We start from the raw sequence: 8,586 nt of genomic DNA on the forward strand, positions 1-8,586 counted from the left end.
GGAAAAACTTTTTATTTAAACATGAGGCTCTACAAGCTCAATACCACATTTTTAGATTGGAAAGGGATCTGATTTGCAAGATAACCTGATAGACATTCTTTCATATGCTGTATTTTCCTTCCAGACAGTAGTAGCAGCCCCTGGACTTATTCATCCAAACCCCAAACTTTGAGGAGTAGTGAATTCACTTAAGGAAAATAAAAGGCTTTATCCATACATCTTTCAATAATCTCCAGAGTCGGTCTGCTTGAGTGGCTGGTAGCTCTGCGGTAATGTTCTTGAGGTCAGTTGAGGTCATAGTTAATCTTCCTTGAAGAGATGAAAGATCATTTTATAAAACCAGCCCATGTTTTGGAACAGCTAGTTATTTTTGCTTAAGAGAAGGTGGCAATGAAGAAATTCTACAAGGTATGAGGAAAAGTACAACGTGACGATATGCTGCTGTCTTTTCATATTGTATGCATATTTCAGGGCATCTGTTATTTGGAATGTGGTCTTCTCCAGGTCAAAGATCAAAAGCTTTAAATATGTGTGACTCAGCATCTTACATATTCATGGCTTTTAATGTTGATTTAAAATAAACACTTATACAATATAAGGCATGTATGACAGACTTTCTTGTGTATAAAGCATTATATTAATTAAAGGTCATAGCCACATCATTCTGTACTTTAGGAATTTAGATAATGATTCTCCTCTCATTTCTTTTGTCTGCTACCAATTTTAATGTAGGCCAGTGATAAATGTTTAAGAATATGTGCTTGCAGTGTTCTGATAAAAATGACTATCAAATGTGAATACACTCCACACGTCCTTCATATTCCATCACTCATTATTGGAGGAAAAAATGTGAATAGTTTAATGGTAAAAAGTTCGAATTAATCTGCTGACAACTTAAATCATGCTTAATGGTTCCTAAGGATGTGGGGCTTTGGGGAAAAAAAGGCATGCTCTTTGTTAATAAGAAGAGTGACTCCCTGAAGGACCAAGAAAATAATTTCACCTCCTACAGAAAAAGTCAGCACACAATTATCAAATCTGTTTCCTCGCAGTGTAATTATCTCAGGTAAACATTTCTTCTTTCATTACATTTATAACTGTTTGGTAACTCTAAATGTACCAGTTTTATGTGGATTCATCCACAGATATGTAATAAAGTAATATAGTTTGTTTAAAATTCTCTGTTAGGGCACCTTCAAGATGGAGGAGGAGTAAGATATGGAGATCATCTTCCTCTCCACAAATACATCAGATATACATCTACATGTGGAACAACTCCTACAGAACACCTACTGAACACTGGCAGAAGACCTCAGGCTTCCCAAAACACTCCCTCAGGCAACCTACACGCAGAGGCAGGGCCAAATCCAAAGCTGAACCCCAGGAGCTGTGCGAACAAAGAAGAGAAAGGGAAATCTCTCCCAGCAGCCTCAGGAGCAGCAGATTAAATCTCCATAATCAACTTAAGATACCCTGAATCTGTGGAATACCTGAATAGACAACGAATCATCCCAAAATTGAGGTGGTGGACTTTGGGAGCAACTGTAGAATTGGGTTTGCTCTCTGCATCTAATTTGTTTCTGGTTTTATGTTTATCTTAGTTTAGTATTTAGAGCTTATTATCATTGGTAGATTTGTTTATTGATTTGGTTGCTCTCTTCCTTTGTTTATCTTTATATATATACATATTTTCCTTTTTCTCTTTTTGTGAGTGTGTATGTATATGCTTCTTTGTGTGATTTTGTCTGTATAGCTTTGCTTTTGCCATTTGCCTAGGGTTCAGTCTGTCCATTTTTTTTCTTTTTGTATAGTTTTTAGCGCTTGTTATCATTGGTGGATTTGTTTTTTGGTTTGATTGCTCTCTTCTTTCTTTCACTCTTTTTTAAATTACTTTTTAATTTTTTATTCTTAGTAATTTTTTCTATTTTAATAACTTTATTTTATTTATATTTCTTCATTCCTTCCCTCCTTCCTTTCCTTCCTTCCTTCTTTCTTTCTTTCTTTCTTTCTTTCTTCCTTCCTTTCTTTCTTTCTTTCTTTCTTTCTTTCTTTCTTTCTTTCTTTCTTCTTTCTTTCTTTCTTTCTTTCTTTCTTTCTTTCTTTCTTTCTTTCTTTCTTCTTTCTTTCCTCCCTTTTCTTCTGAGCCATGTGGCTCACACGGTCTCAGTGCTCTGGCTGGGTGTCAGGCCTGAGCCTCTGAGGTGGGAGAGCTGAGTTCAGGACATTGGTCCACCAGGGACCTCCCAGCCCCATGTAATATCAAATGGCAAAAGCTCTCCCAGAGATCTCCACCTCAACGCTAAGACCCAGCTCCACTCAACAACCAGCAAGCTACAGTGCTGTACACCCTATGCCAAACAACTAGCAAGACAGGAAGACAGCCCCACCCATTAGCAGAGAGGCTGCCTAAAATCATAATAAGTTCACAGACACCCCAAAACACACCACTGGACGTGGTCCTGCCCACCAGAAAGACAAGATCCAGCCTCATCCACCATAACACAGGCACCAGTCCCCTCCATCAGGAAGCCTACACAACCCACTGAACCAACCTTAGCCACTGGGGACAGACACTAAAAACAATGGGAACTAGGAACCTGCAGCCTGCAAAAAGGAGACCCCAAACACAGTAAGATAAGCAAAAAGATAAGACAGAAAAACACAGCAGATGAAGGAGCAAGGTAAAAACCCACCAGACCAAACAAATGAAGAAGAAATAGGCAGTCTACCTGAAAAAGAATTCAGAGTAATGATAGTGAAGATGATTCAAAATCTTGGAAACAGAATGGGGAAAACACAAGAAATGTTTAACAAGGACCTAGAAGAACTAAAGAGCAAACAAACAATGATGAACAACACAATAAATGAAATAAAAAATTCTCTAGAAGGAATCAATGGCAGAATAACTGAGGCAGAAGAATGGATAAGTGACCTGGAAGATAAAATAGTGGAAATAACTACTGCAGAGCAGAATAAAGAAAAAAGAATGAAAAGAATTGAGGACAATCTCAGAGACCTCTGGGACAACATTAAACACACCAACATTTGAAATATAGGGGCCCCAGAAGAAGAAGAGAAAAAGAAAGGGACTGAGAAAATATTTGAAGAGATTATTGTTGAAAACTTCCGTAATATGGGTAAGGAAATGTCAATCAAGTCCGGGAAGTGCAGAGAGTCCCATACAGGATAAATCCAAGGAGAAACACGTCAAGACACATATTAATCAAACTATCAAAAATTAAATACAGGGCTTCCCTGGTGGCGCAGTGGTTGAGAGTCCGCCTGCAGTTGCAGGGGACACGGATTTGTGCCCCGGTCCGGGAAGATCCCACATGCCACAGAGCAGCTGGGCCTGTGAGCCATGGCCACTGGGCCTGCGCATCCAGGGCCTGTGCTCCACAATGGGAGAGGCCACGATGGTGAGAGGCATGCGTACCGCAAAAAAAAAAAAAAATTAAATACAAAGAAAAAATGTTAAAAGCAGCAAGGGAAAAGCAACAATTAACATACAAGGGAATCCCCATAAGGTTAACAGCTGATCTTTCAGCAGAAACTCTGCAAGCCAGAAGGGAGTGGCAGGACATACTGAAAGTGATGAAAGGGAAAAAGCTACAACCAAGATTACTCTACCCAGCAAGGATCTCATTCAGATTTGACAGAGAAATCAAAAGCTTTACAGACAAGCAAAAGCTAAGAGAACTCAGTACCACCAAACCAGCTCTACAACAAATGCTAAAGGAATTTCTCCAGGCAGGAAACACAAGAGAAGGAAAAGATTACAATAACAAACCCAAAACAATTAAGAAATGGTAATAGGAACATACATATCGATAACTACCTTAAATGTAAATGGATTAAATGCTCCAACCAAAAGACAAAACTGGCTGAGTGGATACCAAACAAGACCCATACATATGCTGTCTACAAGAGACCCACTTCAGACCTAGGGACACATACAGACTGAAAGTGAGGGGATGGAAAAAGATATTCCATGCAAATGGAAATCAAAAGAAAGTTGGAGTGGGCACTCCAGCCCTGCCCCACTCCACCAGGGCCGCACCCCAGAAGTGCAGTGGGGTCATGTGTAGGATCTCCTGGAGCAGATGGTCAGCATCGGTTCACAGCATGTGGCTCAGCACGTAGCCGAGTGTCGGGCACCAGGCACCCTGGAGCCAGCCTGACTCGGTTGCTGAGGTGGTGTCGTCCCTCACCATTGCTGACGTGGTCCTTGTGGCCAGTGAGAGCCTAGCCCCGGAGCTTCCGGAGCCCCCTCAGTGGTTCATCTGCTCCTTCCCCGACTGCAGCGCCAATTACAACAAGGCCCGGAAATTAGACGCACACCTGTGCAAGTACACGGGGAAGAGACCGTTTGTTTGTGACCATGAAGGTTGTGCCAAGGCCTTCATCAGGGATTACGACCTCAGCTCCCATGCCCTGTTCACACTGGAGAAAAGCCCTTTGTTTGTACAGCTAGTGGCTGTGAACAAAAATTCAACACAAAATCAAACTTGAAGAAACATTTTGAAAGCAAACATGAAAACCAGCACAAACAATATGTATGCAGTTTTAAGGTTGTAAGAAGACCTTTAAGAAGCATCAGCAGCTGAAAATTCATCAGTGCCAGCACACCAATGAACCGCTGTTCAGGTGTACCCACAAAGGATGTGGAAAAAACTTTGCTTCCCCCAGCAGTCTGAAGTGACATGGGAAGGTGCACGAGGGCTATATAGGTCAAAAAGAATGTTCTTTTGTGGCACAAACATGGACAGAGCTTCTGGAACATGTGAGAGAAACCCATAAAGAGGACATAACATGTGACGTGTGCCAGAAAATATTTAAACACAAGGATTTCCTGAAGCAGCACATGAGAATTCATGCTCCAGAGAGGGATGTGTGTCAGTGTCCCATGGAAGGCTGTGGCTGCACCTAAACCACCGTGTTCAAGCTCCAGAGCCACATCCTCTTGTTCCACGAGGAGTAGCACCTGTTTGAGTGTGAGCACACTGGCTGTGGCAAGACATCTGCCAGGAAGCAGAGCCTCAGCAGGCAAGCTGCTGTGCATGACCCTGAAAAGAAGAAAATGAAGCTCAAAGTGAGACCATCTCGTGAAAAATGGAGTCTGGCCTCTCTGCTCGGTGGGTACACCCCTCCTAAAAGGAAACAGGGCTGGGTGTGTCTTTGCCCAGAAATGGGGAGTCGCTGAACTGCACTGAGAGCAACGTGCCCTACGCCGCAGTGACACTGGCCCCAGCTACACACCAGACTGCCTTGTTTGAAGGACTGCAGACCAGCCAGCTCAGATATTTTCTCTCAGAAGCACGTTTTTATTAAAATCACTGGTGCAGAGCATTGGAAAAAAAAAAAGTAGACTAGCAATTGTCATATCAGACAAAATAGACTTCAAAATAAAGACTATTACAAGAGACAAAAAAGGAAACTACGTAATGATCAAGGGATAAATCCAAGAAGAAGATATAACAATTGTAAATATTTATGCACCCAACATAGGAGCACCTAAATACATAAGGCAAATGGTAACAGCCATAAAAGGGGAAATCGACAGTAACACAATTGTAGTAGGGGACTTTAACACCCCACTTTCACCAATGGACAGATCATGCAAAATGAAAATAAATAAGGAAACACAAGCTTTAAATGATACATTAAACAAGATGGACTTAATTGATATTTATAGGACATTCCATCCAAAAACAACAGAATACACTTTCTTCTCAAGTGCTCATGGAACATTCTCCAGGATAGATCACATCTTGGGTCACAAATCAAGCCTTGATTAATTTAAGAAAATTGAAATCATATCAAGTATCTTTTCTGATCACAATGCTATGAGATTAGAAATCAGTTACATGGAAAAAAACATAAAAAACACAAACACATGAAGGCTAAACAATATGCTACTAAACAACCAAGAGATCACTGAAGAAGTCAAAGAGGAAATCAAAAAATACCTAGAAACAAATGACAATGAAAACACGATGACCCAAAACCTATGGGATGCAGCAAAAGCAGTTCTAAGAGGGAAGTTTATAGTAATACAATCCTATCTCAAGAAACAAGAAACATCTCAAATAAACAACCTAAACTTACGCCTAAAGCAATTAGAGAAAGAAGAACAAAAAACCCCAAAGTTAGCAGAAGGAAAGAAATCATAAAGATCAGATCAGAAATAAATGAAAAAGAAATGAAGGAAACAATAGCTAAGATCAATAAAACTAAATGCTGGTTCTTTGAGAAGGTAAGTAAAATTGATAAACCATTAGCTAGACTCACAAAGAAAAAAGGGAGAAGACTCAGATCAATAGAATTAGAAATGAAAAAGCAGGAGTAACAACTGACACTGCAGCAATACAAAGGATCATGAGAGATTACTACAAGCAACTATATGCCAATAAAATGGACAACCTGGAAGAAATGGACAAATTTTTAGAAAAGCACAATCTTCTGAGACTGAACCAGGAAGAAATAGAAAATATAAACAGACCAATCACAACACTGAAATTGAAACTGTGATTTAAAATCTTCCAACAAACAAAAGCCCAGGACTAGATGGCTTCACAGGCGAATTCTATCAAATATTTAGAGAAGAGAAAACACCTATTCTTCTCAAGCTCTTCCAAAGTATAGCAGAGGGAGGGACACTCCCAAACTCATTCTACAAGACCACCATCATCCTGATACCAAAACCAGACACAGATGCCACAAAAAAAGAAAACTACAGGCCAATATCTCTGATGAAAATTGATGCAAAACTCCTCAACAAAATACTAGAAAACAGAACCCAAAGCACATTAAAAGGATCATACAGCATGATCAAGTGAGGTTTATCCCAGGAATGCAAGGATTCTTCAATATACGCAAATCAATCAATGTGATAAACCATATTAACAAATTGAAGGAGAAAAACCATATGATCATCTCGGTAGATGCAGAAATAGCTTTTGACAAAATTCAACAATGATTTATGATAAAAAGCCTCCAGAAAGTAGGCATAGAGGGAACTTACCTCAACATAAAAAAGGCCATATATGACAAATCCACAGCCAACATCATTCTCAATGGTGAAAAACAGAAACCATTTCCACTAAGATCAGGAATAAGACAAGGTTGCTCACTCTCACCACTATTATTCAACATAGTCTTGGAAGTTTTTGCTACAGCAATCAGAAGAAAAAGAAATAAAAGGAATCCAAATCGGAAAAGAAGTAAAACTGTCACTGTTTGCAGATGACATGATACTACAGATAGAGATTCCTAAAGATGCTACCAGAAAACTACTAGAGCTAATCAATGAATTTGGTAAAGTAGCAGGATACAAAATTAATGCACAGAAATCTCTTGCATTCCTATACACTAATAATGAAAGATCAGAAAGAGAAGTTAAGGAAACAATCCCATTCACCATTGCAACAAAAAGAATAAATTACCTAGGAATAAACCTACCTAAGGAGACAAAAGACCTGTATGCAGAAAACTATAAGACACTGATGAAAGAAATTAAAGATGATACCAACAGATGGAGATATATACCATGTTCTTGGATTGGAAGAATCAACATTGTGAAAATGACTATACTACCCAAAGCAATCTACATATTCAATACAATCCCTATCAAACTACCAATGGCATTTTTCACAGAACTAGAACAAAAAATTTCACAATTTGTATGGAAACACAAAAGACCCCAAATAGTGAAAGCAGTCTTGAGAAAGAAAAATGGAGCTGAAGGAATCAGGCTCCCTTACTTCAGACTATACTACAAAGCTACAGGAATCAAGACAGTATGGTACTGGCACAAAAACAGAAATATAGATCAATGGAACAGGATAGAAAGCCCAGAGATAAACCCATACACCTATGGTCATCTTATCTTTGATAAAGGAGGCAAGAATATACAATGGAGAAAAGACAGCCTCTTCAATAAGTGGTGTTGAGAAAACTGGACAGCTACATGTAAAAGAATGAAATTAGAACACTCCCTAACACCATATATAAAAATAAACTCAAAATAGATTCAGACCTAAATGTAAGGCCAGACACTATAAAACTCTTAGAGTAAAATATAGGCAGAACACTCTATGACATAAATCACAGTAAGATCCTTTTTGACCCACCTCCTAAGGAAATGGAAATAAAAACAAAAATAAACAAATGATACCTAATGAAACTTTAATGTTTTGCATAGCAAAGGAAACCATAAACAAGGCAAAAAGACAACCCTCAGAATGGGAGAAAATATTTGCAAACGAACCAACTGACAAAGGACTAATCTCCAAAATATACAAGCAGCTTATGCAGCTCAATATCAAAAAGACAAGCAACCCAATCCAAAAATGGGCAAAAGACCTAAATAGACGTTTCTCCAAAGAAGATATACAGATTACCAAGAAACACGAAAGGATGCTCAACATCACTAATCATCAGAGAAATGCAAATCAAAAGTACAGTTAGGTATCACATCACCCCAGTCAGAATGGCCATTATCCAAAAATCTACAGACAATAAATGCTGTAGAAGGTGTGGAGAAAAGGGAACCCTCTTGCAGTGTTGGTGAGAATATAAATTGAT

The 8,586-nt window shown here is 39.1% G+C and overlaps 1 pseudogene; it reads left to right on the forward strand.

Annotated features, from left to right (window-relative positions):
- Positions 1-390: 390 nt before the first annotated feature.
- LOC132532187 (transcription factor IIIA-like) lies at positions 391-5,331 on the forward strand (annotated as a pseudogene).
- Positions 5,332-8,586: the final 3,255 nt, after the last annotated feature.

This window comes from Lagenorhynchus albirostris, chromosome 14 (genome assembly GCF_949774975.1).
Source record: "Lagenorhynchus albirostris chromosome 14, mLagAlb1.1, whole genome shotgun sequence".
Lineage (NCBI taxonomy): Eukaryota > Metazoa > Chordata > Mammalia > Artiodactyla > Delphinidae > Lagenorhynchus > Lagenorhynchus albirostris.